Source organism: Amia ocellicauda, chromosome 18 (genome assembly GCF_036373705.1).
Source record: "Amia ocellicauda isolate fAmiCal2 chromosome 18, fAmiCal2.hap1, whole genome shotgun sequence".
NCBI lineage: Eukaryota > Metazoa > Chordata > Actinopteri > Amiiformes > Amiidae > Amia > Amia ocellicauda.
Genome location: NC_089867.1, coordinates 14,283,356 through 14,298,361, shown reverse-complemented (window position 1 = coordinate 14,298,361; position 15,006 = coordinate 14,283,356). Strand labels below are relative to the sequence as shown.

General features: G+C 44.3%; 1 protein-coding gene across 2 annotated transcripts in view; it reads right to left on the bottom strand.

Moving 5' to 3' along the window:
• galnt1 (UDP-N-acetyl-alpha-D-galactosamine:polypeptide N-acetylgalactosaminyltransferase 1) overlaps nucleotides 1–14,002 on the bottom strand; it is a 122,146-nt gene extending 108,144 nt beyond the window's left edge. Inside the window, exon 1 of one of the 2 annotated variants that reach the window (XM_066691383.1) lies at nucleotides 13,393–14,002. The gene's annotated coding sequence lies outside the window, so the exon portion shown is untranslated. The remainder of the gene's footprint in view (nucleotides 1–13,392) is intronic. The other variant, XM_066691382.1, reaches the window with a different exon arrangement.
• Nucleotides 14,003–15,006: the final 1,004 nt, after the last annotated feature.

The window sequence follows — 15,006 nt, the reverse complement described above, 5'->3', positions numbered from 1 at the left end:
GAGGGGCTCACAGACATGGTCTTTAGAGTAATGAGGAGGGTCGTGACATTGCGATTGAAAAATCAAAGAAGGGGAATGTAATCCGTTGTGGATCTCACACGGGGAGAGACCGCGGACATAACCAATCAGGGATGCCATGCTTTAGGGTGGTAACGATACATATGTGAATGTGCAGAGAAGCCTGAATCATCTAATTCTTCCCTCCACGAGTTCACCCATGGACTTCGCCACCAGCAGTCCATTACTGGTTCTCCACTTTCAGACGCCATCAGGTTTCCAAAGACACCAAAAATTGTTTCCCAATTGTTTCACCAATTCCTCTTTAAATACACAACATAATTGAGGAACTCCCTCTTTCAGCTGAGCTGTATGGAAAGAAAACTTGCATCACAAAGTCAGTGTCAGTGACTCAAATACCAGGTTCTGGATTAAAGCCATCGCTTGGTTTCACATCAAGATCAGCAACTCGCTCTTCCTGTGAGGATTTCAAAAGCAGCTAGAGAGCAAGATGGTAGCAAAATCGAGACTCTCAACAGCAGCTGAATATGCTAAAGGAGGGAACAAAGGAAGTACGGGGAAAAAAAATAAAAATAAATAAAGAGTATAGGGAAAAGCCTTTACAAGTGCTAAACTCATTGCTTCAACATGCATCCAGGGAAAATGCAGTAATGGTGGCATCACTCAGTTCAAAAGAGTAGAGGTATGACGGGGGGGGGGGGGGGGGGATCCATCACTGCATTGACAGGAAGCAGCCAAGGGGAGTGCGAGTGACTTGACCCTCAGTCTGAACCAATTCTGAAAGTGCAACAAACAGCAAACGGCATCCCTTTACCTCCTGGAGCTCATTCTCCTCGGTGCGTGTGTGTGGGGAGGGGGGGAGGTTAACTCACTGTCAGGCATTCAGTGACACATCAGTCAGACGATACCCGGTAAACAGCAGGTGATGAGTTTCCATGGTGAGCAGAAAGCTGTGCGAGTATGGCCGGCGAGAAGAGCAGCCACGTGTCTTGCTTTCTCACCGGGATTTTACGAGCATTCAGCATAACTTCCACTGTATCAGAACGCACCGATCGCAGAGCACTGCAGCTAGTGGTCCAGGACAAGAGGCCCATACAGACATGCACAATGACACTATTGTTCACTTGGTGGTTGTTTTTTTTGTTGTTGCAAATTTCTAATTGGTTTCCACTTGCCTAATGAGCCAATTGCAAAGTACACGAACACGAGACACTTTAATTCGCCCCTTCTGTGTTCCCTCGCCCCCGTCTATTCTGTTTAACATTCCCGCCACAAAGTACCTCGCATTAAATAAGGTCAATATAAAACTTATTTTCATCTGATGTTCCTTCACTTCCAACCAGCTCTTTGATGTAAAATTTGCAAAGGGTCAGACTCAGAATGAATCTGAACGACTGAAAATAGGTTGAAATCATCCGTCTGCCGATTGATTAATCGCTCTGTGCATGCAAGCATCGACCCACTTGACTTCCTCCGGCAGTTGGGGTATTTCCTCAGTCGCAGATACTGGAATGAGAACAAGAGATGGGAGTGTGCCCATCTCAGTTCAACCTGCTGTACAGCTGCCCGCCCTGTGACAGGACTGGCAAGTGGGTTGCCCAGACTAGTGACCCGAGAGAATCTGCTCACAAAATATTAAACCTGTTTAATCCGTGCGAGCTGAGAGAAATCGATCAGTCTGTTCTGTAATAAGATTGCATCTCAGTGCTCCACACACTGCAGGTGGGATCGCATGGGGCAGACCACCACGGGCTGACCAGAGGACAACAGTCACCTACGACTGGAAGGAGTTTGAAAGCTCATGACAAAGCCCTGTGCAAACATTCATTAATCATTCTGATCTTAGCCCCAATAGGTTACACAGTGACCCAGTTTCCTAGATTACACAGTAATGTCTAAAATGTCCTCCTAGCACTGGTGAAATACAGATACCTGTTCACAAAAAAAGAAACTGCTTTGAATGCCACAAAGTCATGGCCTTTAATAAATAAAGGGCCAATTGTCCAAGAACAATACTGCAATTATTTCACACCACCTGAGATTACAGAACAAGAATAAACCAAATCCCCTGCTTTAGTTCGGGAGCTCTGGAGTGGACCGATACGATTATTTCACTAACAATCCATGACACTATGTTTCTTAAAAAAAAAAAAAAAAACAGAAAAACAAGTTTACAAAAACAGGTAGTTTTTTTTTTTTAAGCCACAAACTCTCTGCAGAAGCTTCTGTTTAACCAATAGTTGATGTTGCTCAGCGTCACAAAAACCACAACAGAATTCAACCAGCACAACAATCACATATCTGCATCTGAGACAAAAGATAGAGCTGAACGACAGTGGGAGCTTCTTAAGCAAATCAAGGAAAAACAGTGGAAAATAAGGACTAATGATACAACAAAGCCCTGGACAGATAGAGAAAAAGGATGACCCTGAAAGCACACCCTGCAGCTGGATGCTACTGAAGTCTTGTGAATTACTCTCACACATCCCCTCTGTATTGCCTCAGAATGGTTCTCCTGTGGTCCTCCTGTGGTCCTCCACTTGATGCTTGCACCTCAGCTAAACAGCAGCTCCTGCGACAAAGGGAGACACCCCTGCCAATCATGCCTCAGCAGTACTTCAGCAACCCCAGCCAACATGCACAGAGCACATGGGTGGCTTTACTGAAAACAGCTCCCTCCTCAGCTAGCAGAAACACTAATTTCGGGCCTGATGAAGGGTCTGAGATAGTGTTTCTGGCTGCAGTGGACCCAACTTCTTCTCACAGCTCTGCCAAGCGCCAGACACACCCATCATCCACAGTCAAATCCCCTGAGACAGCCTTTCAGTCCTGGCCAGTCACGGTTTCTGAATACTGTTAAACCATGTGATGGGGAGGACTGATAATCTCAGGAGATAGCTCTCCACTGAGAAGTGGAAAAGTACGACACACACTCACACACTCTCACAAAGGAGAAATATAAATGGAGAGGCTAGAATGCAGGTTCAGTCATCTCTGCAGCAAAGAAACTCTGTTTCAAGAAACGCATCACCTTATTCATACAGAAAACCACACGTCATCCACACGCCCCCAACTTCTAAAAGTGTAGCCTATATGAGATCTGTACTGGAGCAATGAAGTGTATTGTGGTATAGTGCAGAAAAGTTTAGTAATGGTATTCTGTAAAGCAGTGGAGTGTAGTACAGTGTAGTCTCTTGCAGTGCAGTGTACCATGCTGTAGTGAAGTGTACTGTAGTGTAGCAGTTGAGTGCAGCCTAGTGTAATGTTCCTGGCATGGGGAAAATCCCCTCTGCCAATCCGGCTCCTCAGCCTGCTGGATGCTAATTGATCAGCCCCTGACAGAGAGTCAAGAGGCCCTGCAGGGTTAAACAGAGTCAGGCTGCTTCAGCTCATCACTTCAAGAACACATCCCCAACACAAAAGTCACGAGAGAGAGAGAGAGAGAGGGAGGGAGGGAGCAAGAGAGGTAGGCAAGGCGAGAGGAAAAAAAAAAAGACAGCAGCACATTCCATGACGTCGGGAATACAAACTAAGAGCAAGAGACAGATCAGCCATCAAGTACTTTCTGTGCATTCAAGACCATGCCTTAAATCACACTGATGCACAGCCTTTTCTCTCCAGCACTGTGAAAAATGTGCTTGGAGGAGTATTCTGATTTGTTTGGGTTTTTTTGTACCTCCTTGATCGTATCTCTGGATTAAATCTGTCGTTTCAATTAATCATGCCTGGAGGAAGAATATCTTCACTAGGTGGGGCTGACAGTCTGACTGTAGTCCTCTATCAACAAACAGCACAGCAGAAAAACAGTATTAAAAAGTAACACTTTTTTTCGATGGTTGCTAAATTAAAGGGGCCCCTGGTTAGTTAAACCACTGGGTGGAACAACCTTGCTATGGGGAATCTACAAGCACAGTTTGACCTTCTAAAACCACAGAACAGGTAGCAACTGTGTAAGCACATAATGTGCTGGCTGGATACACTTTTGAAGTGTATAAGTAAACTGCCACCACAAGAGAAAACACAAAACACCTCTACTCTGGTAAGACCAAAAGACAACAATGCAAAACAAGTGTTTCTAGCGCGTAAAAAAAAAAAAAAAAAAAAAAAAAAAATTGGGAATAAATTCTTAGACATAGGGGAAAAAAAAAAAAAATCTCCACAGACCAGAGGAATGTCCCCTTTTGAAACTGCTTTGTCTGGAAAACTCATATCTTTCAAGGCAAACACCTTCTTTCTGTTCATGCAGATTCCCTTTGATGCCATGAGGTGAACCAGCCCCATTTTCTTCAGGGTGCTCAGATTTACAGATGACAATGAGCATTTTCAAGGGACACTATGACTCTCGTGCCAATGTCTTAAACAGTGCATCTAAAGAGAGCAGAGAAGGAAGAGGATAAAACTGACTCAATATGAGGAAGATGGAAGCAACTACATGCTTGACCGATGCATTCAGAATCATCTTAAAAAGTGGACCGACATACAGGATCTCCAGACTGTAATGAAGCGAGATACGACAATGCTTGGACTCAGCCTCTGCAAATCAAGTCTCCAACCAAAACATCTACTGTAACTGACCTTTCTCCTTCCCCACACAGAGCATCGTCTGTGTGCACTTTCTATGCTTGCATTCAAGCTCTGATTAGAGTCATCTGCAATTCTCAGTTCTTCCCTTATTTATTTTTCCATTATTTGTTTTGACTGACTGCAACTCCTATAATGTCACATGTGATTTCCAGCACTGTCTCCCGCTTTTGCTTTTTAATTTCCATTACAGCCAGTCGTGGCCAAGCGGCTACTGACAAGACAATCAGAGGGAAACGTTAGCGAAGAACGCTATCGGCACCGAGCAGCCGCAATGCGCGTCGCTCCCCCGCCCCAATGCACAGTACTAATTTTCTTCTCCAGAACATTTGCTCCCAATCAGCTAGTTTTGTAGGAATAGTTAATTAGAATGGGAAATATCAACCTAGAGCAGACACAACAATGATGAATCATGCAGGACACATAATGAGACATGAAACAACTAAATTAAATGACGGGAAAATAGAGATGACATAAACTATTATTTTAACTGCTGCCGATATGACATGAGCATTGGGGACATGAAGCGTGAACAAATCAGGAGCATGTGAGAGTTGGCGTGAAGCTAAACATACCAGACAAAAAAGCTCAGTGGTGTCATGTATGTGGGCTCCGAAGGTCAGATCAATTTAATGGCACACACCGTTGAGCTCGACGTTATTCTCACCGTGTAACTGTGAAACAGTAAGTGCAGCTCATGCTTCAGTCAAAGACGAACGCTGCACATCCGACTCAAACACCTTGCTCCCTCACGTCTCGCTGGCATGCAACCGTACAGCACGTTGACATTTTTCCACATTATCTGACCCAGTGAGTTTGGGGGACGCACAAGAAAAGGCTGGGCAACTGTTCAAAAGAGAGGTAGCTCACAGCCGCGCGGGTGACGTAATTCAACCGCCGGCTTTGACCAGGAATGTAGTGGGAGACAGAAGTGTGAACGAGGCTTAAGTATGCATGCAAACACTAATCAAAACTCAACACCGCTGGCTTTCAAGACAGGACTCCAAACCACATCACTTTTTCTTCAAAAATCGCCTTAACTTTGACTTAAAATCTTAATATTAAATTAGGAATAATGGCAATGATACATGTGAATTTGAGGTTAAAATACAGATGAATACAGACGAAGGTTGGAATGGTTTTAGGGTTACTTAAAGGATGTTCAGAGACCGTTATTTTGAGGTTAAAATTCGGGTTAAATTATGGTCCAGGAAGTGGTCACTGAGCTTTAGCATTTAAAATGAATAAATGTTGGTCTTGGTAAGGGTTAGGGTTAGAGTCCTCAGTAAAGCTAGGCTTTTGTTGACGTTTAGGGTTGCATTTCTACCGACTGAATAGGGTTTGGGTTCAGGCTGCTGCTTGCTCTTAAAATTAGGCAGGTAACCTAGCAATGTAATACAGGTAACAGTGGAAAGTCTTTGTCCTGCACTGAAATGAGGTCTCAATTCAGCATAAGGATTCTGAATATTATTTAGGCCTAAGTGTTAGACCAATTGTCATATCTGTATTGATATTTGGATATTTAAGGCTTTCAATAAGGTTGGGATGCTGCTCTCTTAATTGGCTCAATAACAGTTTAACCATTTGAGTGCAGTGAAACTTCACATTTAGCCCAAAGGAAACTTGTCAGACGTTATCTTAGCTGGAATAGAGCAGGGAGAACCACACATACACACAACAGGAATACAAAAATCAAAGACAAAAGTAAAAAGTAAAACATAGGAAATACTGATTTTTTAATAACAGTATAAAAAAGTGTATTATACGCAAGTGGATAGTCTTTAGTATACATTTCCCACTTCTCTGACTCATATATGACATCCTTTAAAGCTGATATTTAAAAATAGACATACACATTTTAATCACATTAGCGTTATATAATCTGTACACATTTATTCCCCCCTTCTTTATGGTTATAATTTTATTTTATTTCTTTCTTTCCTGGGCTTGACTGAAACCAAAGCCTTTAAAGAGCTGAACCTCCAGCTCTTGGCGTTTGGCCATCAGTTGCTTAGCAACCTTAAAATCGGTTCTGCACAGCAATTCCAAGGTTACAGCTGCAGAACTTTCTCGTCGTACCACAGAGCCCAGACTCTGTGCCTCCCAGGGGCTGCCAGCACTGGGAGACGCATCCTGACGCTCCAGAGCCCAATGCACCTCTCTGGTTGTGCAGGTCAATACAGCCGGGGACCACAAGCCTGGCAAAGCGTATCCTCTAATGTGGGCTTCAATAAATCCATAGAAAAATCTAAATAAATAAATAAAATAAAATAAAATAAAAGATCCCTCCTGCCCAAAACATTATATTTATCATGTAATTTTAAGGCACAGTACTTCAGTGGTTTCCAAAGCAGGTTTACACTTCTGCAGGGATGCACGACCCTGGGCCGTGTGTATGTCTACAGAGCAAAACACTGACTTTCTTCTCTCCTCAGCAGAGCTTGGAAAATAATTCAGACCAATTATTAGCTCACCCACTTAAACAGTTACACATCTTCCAGGTCTGCTAATTTCAGCTTCCCTGCAGGACTGAACCTCTTCAGGAGTCATTAGCGGACTTGGTGCCGACTAAAACATCTTTCAGATCTCTCTGCTCATGTAAGCCCCGCTCCATTACTGTAGCTCTGCAGGATTATGGCTGCAGACCCAGGGACTGAACTCTCATGTCCTCTTCCTCCATGTTCTACCGGTCTGTAACCCGTCAGGAGTTTGGCCCTCTTAGACTCCTGGTCCCTTTCCAGTCCCCTCCAAAGCACCACCAACTCCCTCGCAGCAACTCCTTCACACTTCACACAACCTGCCCACATTTTAAACACACGTGCACAATGCTGCGGCACGTCTTAAAAACTAAGGCAAAATTTTGCACGCACCTCCTGAGAGTAGTGCTCTGTGAATCCTGCCAGCAGCCTGCGACAAACAAGAGGGATCAAGAGCTGGGAGGTTCACGACGATAACACCCATTCTGAGGTTTTAAAAGCGGAGGAAAATAATTTGTAGTGCACATTAGGTGGCTGTTCGGTTCTGAATATTCTCCCGTGCTGCTCTGAAATGCTGTTTTGATTGTGCACTTGTGGGCTGTTCTTTGCCCTGCTAGATCTGCATTCTCTTCACACTCCTCCTTCCAGAATCTTTTCAGAGGCACTCTTTACTCGGGAAACATTTACTTCAAATGGCAAATAAGGTTCAGTACAGATTAAAAAAACAAACATCAGACACTCCCTCTGTATGAACAGCACAGGTCTGAAAAGAATAACGCAATTTTATGATATAAACGCACAGAGTTTCTGATTATAAACAGCGTACATATCTTCAAAATGACGGAACACCAGCTACAGGAATTGATTCAGAGCAACTAATCGGTTGTGAAAACCTGAGTGATGGCGAGTCTCTGCCCAGTGGTATACTAAGGTGATGAACATATCAGTTTACCAATACAAACTGGCCTTCAGAGAGAAAGATTGGAGTAGCAGATGCAGGAAAAGGGACATCCCTGTTGACGGTCCTCAGATTCACAACGAGAAGGGGTCTGGCGCATCAGACTGGAGTCGCCAATGAGCTGCCCTATCAGCCCCCTTGTGAGGGAAGCTCTGTCGCGCGTGCCATCAGCAGCACTTTTGCAGTATGTAGCGTGGGTGTCTGGAGCTGGCAGTAAGTGGATGCGAATTAATCAGAATTGCCACTGTTAACAAACATTCTCCTCGGGTGGCTCAGAGTGTTTCTAAACCATCAATACCAACAGAGAACTTAAATGATGACATCCGCGTCAAGGCGGTTTTCCTCCCAGGAAGGAGCCCAGACACCGAGCTGACAGGAGAACCTGGATCTGCAGACAATCTCCAGCCAAGGGCAAAAAGAGGAGCGACGGACTGCTTAACTCCATGGGGGAACTAAATCATAGCTCTGCCGACATTTTTTAAAACAGCCTCAGGTAAATTTGCACAAATCCATGTAAACAATGCAAAATCATTTAGCCTCATTTCCCTTTCCAGCTTTTAAGACTGAGTTGTTATCACATCCAGGAATCAATATGGAATGGAATGGGACTGGCATAAATAAGAGGAACGAAAACATTCAGGAGAACTTCTTTCTGGTTATGAAAAATATAGCGGGTGGTGCAATACTGATTTGTCCTTCAAAGATCGAAGGTTGGATTCCTGAAACAAGTGTCTGCATAACCATCTATGTACACTGTATAAAAGTGTAATTAACTATTTTAATCTCAACAGTACGTAAGAGAATGGAACATAGACATTTTCCATTCCAGAAGGTCATCACAACAGGGGAACAAATACATTCAAATCTGTGAAAATGCTCGGTCTAGTATAAAACTGCTGAAACAGGGCAACTTAAACAGTCCTAGCGCACATGCAGTCAAAGAACAGGACACGGGAGTAACACAAGGCAGGAGCAATTTCACGATGGAAAACCTGAACACTGCTGCCGCCAGCCCAGAGCTTTAACCCTCTCCCTGCTGGAACATTGCTAGTTATCCCAGTCTTAGAGAAACAAAGGCTCCTCACATCCTTGCTCGAGTGCAGACCTGAGCTCTGAATGCCACTGGCTTATACACAGGCGTCTCTGTCAAGCCGCTGTAGGAGGGAGCTCATGAACAGGAAAGAGTGCCCACCCTCACCCACAGTGAGACACACACCAAGAGAGATACACTGACACTATCAGCGAAGAGTCAAGTGAGAAACTATATGGTTTCCATTATGGCCAGTAGCAGCATAAAACAACTTTAGTGGAGTTTGCCCTCAGTGTGATCCTGTGTGCCTGGCGATGCCCTGGCTATACTGCTCTTCTTCCCTGTGCAGAGACAGTGTAAAAACTTGTAGATCCTTTGATGGTGGTTCTGCATATTATTTATTTATGAGGGGTTCTGATGAGAGCTATCAGATCAAGCACACGTACGGGAACGTCTCTCTGTAAAAGAGAAACTGATGGAAGTTTTCGGATGATCTCATCTCACCCAAGAAGAATCCCTGCAGCGGACAGGCGAAAAGTTCAGAGTTTAAAAAAACAGAATGAATTATATAATTAATTAACGAGGCAACTCACCCTGCAGCTTGAAAGCTCTCTCTCTGAACTGACAACTTCCATCAACCAGAACGCTTGAAAAACAAAACGCTGATGAAAGTGTGTGTGTGTAATTCCCTCTTTTGCGCCATTTCTTTTGAAATGCCGGTGAAGGATGCCCTGTGGCTGTTAAGTGACCCATTTCCCCACATGGCTGTTCCTGACGAGATTAAGACAGAAGTCTGACTCCTCCGTGTCGGTTATAGATCGCTTGACGCCTGTCACAAAGTGTCCCTCTTGCCTAGACAGGAAGGTTAGCAACGACAGGTTAACGATCATTATCAGACCCATGTGCAGCCTGCCATCAGTGATCTGTACTAACTAATCATTCTATAGTTATTGACGATCATGCCATAACATGTGCATGAAGTATTTATGGCAGAAACTGAGTTTGTATGGCTTAAGGACACGATATAAAGTGAACTATTAGAGTTACAGATGCATTATTGTAACACAGAAGCCAAGAGACCAGACATGTGGATACATTTACACTAGTCAAATATCTATTAACCTGAATACAAAATTATTAACAGCTGAACTAGCTAATTCTTAAAGGAGAAGCATTGTGTTTCAGACCAGTATCTTGACTTGAGTGGTAGTTGTTACCTCTTCTGGCAAGACTTCTTCATTAGTTTGGATCTACAACTAACCCAGGCCTTAAGGACAATTAAAATCTGAAAAAAACTGATTTCGTAACCCAAAACAAACAAAAAGCACTGCGAGCTTATAAAAAGGCTTAATTGCGTATTCTTTGTTTCTATCCCACAGAGAGATGCGAGCAAAATGAACCTCTGTCACGATTCATTTTTACAGATCTCCCGCGGGTAGGATGCAAATGAAATGTCGGTCTTCTCTCAGTTCTTAGAAAGCCACAAGACTTCTCAGACTATCATTCACACCAGCTTCCCTAGGACTACAGACCTGAAATCACTATTTGTAAGAACAACAACAACAAAAAAGCAGGGGTTACAATCCAGTGTTAGACCAAGGTGCAATTACAACAATTACACCAGGTCAAACCAACATAAAAAACATCCCATTACAATTAGGATAATTGGAAAGATAATTATTAAGCCTGAAACCAGGCCTGTGAACAGCACAGAATCAAACATAAGCCCACCAAGGGCTCTCTGTACCACAAACTACAACATGAAACATGATCAATGACAGCCAATACTTCACGTGTAGTTTTTGGTTACTGTTGGTTTGATTTCGTTTGGTTGGTTAGTATTCAATTCTCCGGGTGTTTAAGATGAAGTGTCTGAAGCCACGCACAACAATTTTCAACACAGCGCCGATCTGCACAAACAAGTCCAAGAAACAAGAGATGAAAGATGAGTCAGAAGAAGCTCTCCTAATGGCTATAGACCAGTGGTAACCAATCCCAGTTCTGGATGACCCCACTTTCTTGCGTCAGAGCTCTAATTTATTTACTGGAAACCTAATTCAAATATTTTTGTAATAATTGCCTGCTGTTAAATGATTGGAGGGTAGCTTTTCCCCTACGGGAGTCCTTCAACACCAATGGTGGGAATGACTGCTGCAAAATACCTCCCAGAACCACTATCATTAACACTACTACAGAGAACACCCATACACCAGGGAATTGAGAGCAGGGAATAAATCAAGCAAGTGCAAAACAGCTTACCAGCCTTCAGCAACCTTTCTGTGAGCAATAAATGAACATGAAAAACTTCAGACAATATAGAAACCACACACTAGCCTACTGTATAAGACAACTGATTTAATAAAAGGGGAATATGAGAATTAGGTCGCAAGTGATCTCTAAAACGTGATCTGGGTCACTGACTACAAGGCTTTCCAAGGGTTTATATAAAATGCGCCGTGGACCACTTGTTGAACCTCTAAAAATGGAAATAAAGTGAATTAGTTACATAAATCGAGCTTTCAAAATCCGTCAGCGACCTAGTTCTTACATTACAACTATTGCAATCCACACTGCCATTTCTTAAGAGTTATTACGAAGATGTTAAGGCTGATTACCATCATGCGTTTTTTTTTTTTTTATAAAAATAATCATTTAGCAGTAAAGATATTTTACATATACCTAAAAATAATAATAATAAATTAGATTAGATGAATGGTGCTGTAGAGTAGGTGGTAACTGCCTACAGTGGGATATTGAGGGCAAACCTGGGCGACAAGATTACAAGGCCGGATGTCCAGTCTCTGCTCTGTTGGCTGGCACCTGGGTGTCCACTGGCACCTGGCACGCTGGACATTCCTCCATGCCATGCTGTGATTTACAAACCAGTGCATTGTTTCTGTGCCCTTGGACAAACAGAAAGGTCTTTTTTGTTTTAGTTTTTTCATCAGTGGAAGCACATCTGCTGTTTACAACACCCCTGAACAGCGGGCGAGGAAACGACTCATGTTAAAGTCAGGACAGTTGATTTTCTGCATTTTCTGTTGCAGTAAGTTAATCAAAAGACATAATCAAAGGTAGTGAACTTCTGCATAGGTAAAAACACTGGCAGTACTGTCCCAAACAAGATCAAGGTACGTAAAAATGTGCCATGTAGCCACTTTTCTTGTTTTATTTAAAAAAATGCCCATGTGTAGTGTATATATATTGGCCTATGTCATTCATCATTCCTGCGTATATAATTTGGGTTCAACCTTCTTTTTAGGCTACTTATGTGATATACCAAGTTTCGACAGAGATTAGTTTTACATACAGCTGACTAAAATTCCACATTAGTCAATTAACTAATTATGTTTCGTGAGCATCAGCAGCATTCATAATAGTGGAGATCAGTGTCTGTGCCTTCGGGCTGCATCTACCTTAGGTTAACCCCTCCGGTTCCCTGTACATTGGCGCTGGCTAAAAAACACACACAAGCTCCACACTGGCACCATTATGATTCCCCCCTTTTGTGCACCTTCACCAGCAGCTCATACACCCCGCTGAACACACCGATCACTGCGATTGCCTTTTAAAGTGTTGTGTGTAAAACTCACTTGGACATATGTGGATTTGTGTGTGTGTGTGTGTGTGTGTGTATTTAACAGCGCTTAGCTTGTGACTAGACTCAAGTCAGCGTGACCTGCGCACTGGAGACCAGCCCAGCGGCCAGTGTAACATTGTAACGAACACGCTCTTTTCGGGGAACAGCAGCGACAAGTTACCGGGAAAAGCAGGTCATTTCTGTTGCGTGTCTTCATTTGCACTGACGGGAAGTCCTGCCCGTTTGCTGTGCAGTGAACACGTCGCAGTGTGTTATACAGCCGCTGTGCTAAAGCGAGATCAAAACTTAATACCCGCACAAACAGGCGGCTTTCCATCACATCACTGTTACACGGACTCACAGCGAACTAAGACCTCACGGAACACGTAGCGGGCGCTGTTATTTCACATCATTACTATGCCAATAGTATGGTTATTAACACAAATGCAGGCGAACAAACCGGCTTATGGTGCTAATAAAACGATTTTTTTGAAAACAGAAGCAGCAAAGTAACGGGACCAGATCGATCTCTGCACTCAGCACTCGCGTAGTACGGAATACATGCAAATTAAGCACAATTATGCATCTCCATATTTACTGAAAGTAACGTGTGGGCATCTAAGCTTCCGCTCACAAACACGGCGTGCGAGTTACGCCGACCGCACCAGTGGCAGCGATACAGTAACGCCAGCACAAAGTGCGAGTAGCAGCTGAGCAAGGGCCTGCTCCGATATAACACAGCACTTACGTCTCTGGGGAAGACCTCGCAATTGTGCCGCTACACGTCCGTGTCCTCTCTGCTTGTGGATTGTCTCCCTTTTATTCCCCCCGTTATTCACAGTCCTTCAACCCGCCACCGAAAGTCTCATCCCACCGAGTCCCGTTATCCCTGGGTGAGTCTTAGATAGCGGACCAAATTCAATCCGAGGGGGGAAACAATGTATAGAAGTCCCGTTAGTGATATATATTGCACATGAATATACATACAGAGAGGAGACTTCAGCAGTTAGACCCAGACCGGCGCGGCGGACCCGGGTTTAGTTTTATTACGCGATGCAATTTCCCATCCGAGGCTCAGAAAAAGCCCCCTCGCACTGAACCTCCGCAATTTAATCCGAAAACAGGGGGAAGAGCGGCGGACCAGCGTGGACACCGGCGCAGACCATGCAGTTCAGCTCAGCTCATCGACCGAGGTCCCCGTCCATGCTTCTCCACTAGTTCCCGCTGCCTCTCCGGGGGAAGTCCGGTGCAAATCAGCCGAGGATCGTGCGCCGCTGCTGCCCCTGCTCCGGCTCCCTGCTCCGGCTCGCCGCTTCCCTGTCTCCGCTGGTCTCGGCTGCGGGGCAGCGACAAGTGCGGGCCCGCCCACCGCAGCGCCCACCCGGAAGTGAACCGGCCTGTGCGGGGCAGCGACCACGGAGGCCCCGCCCACTGCGGCGCAGACCCGGAAGTGAACCGGCCTCCCGCATTACGTCACGTAGCGGAGTGGTGGGTGTCGGGGGAGTCGCTTCACTCACGCAGCACTAGCGGCTCCAGCGGTGCACCACGGGTAGTGCAGAGCCAGAGAAACGCATTTAAACCTGTGTCAGGGCACCTACCACTTAGGTCACTGAAAGTATCTGGGACTGTAATCCTCTAATCTAAAAGGTGTTGCTGCACCTGTATCTCCCTTGTGTTGTGGTGCCCCTGTATGATAGGATATGATGAAAGCAAGCATTGATCCATTTTGTTAGTCAAGTTGTATATGCAGCTAATGTCTTACTTCTCATTTCATTGCATTGCCTTTGATACTGCTCCACATATCCAACTCTGCCCCTTTAAGAGCAACAGTACAAGAAATAAGTGACACTTCTGCATTGTAACTGTATCTAGAATCAATTATATCACTTAAGGGAACAAGTACAGCATTATTCAGTTTACTGTACTATTAATTGAATACGTCTACTTTGTCAATGGCACAACACCAAATGGAATAAATATTACCAGTGAGACACAACTGCAAAAACACATGCAGAATAAATAAATCCCCAATAACTGACCAGTAGTTGTGACCAGTCTCAGTGTGTAGGTGAGGAACGACACAGTATTCGACTCCAGACTGTATTGAGTTGGGCGTCACCACTTCTGACCCCAAGTGCATTCATTCTCGCCGATGTCAGTAAAAGCATTGGGTGTTGAGATGCCCCACAACAAGACAGAGAAAGGTAATTACTGTCAGTTTGTGGATACAGATGCAATCGCACACCATGCACATCTACCTGTGCAGCATCCCATTGCTTACATTAGTGACAGCAGCTCTTTACACAAACCTGAACTAACGTTGCAGTAATTACCTGCAGGATATGTGCCTATTATGTCAATC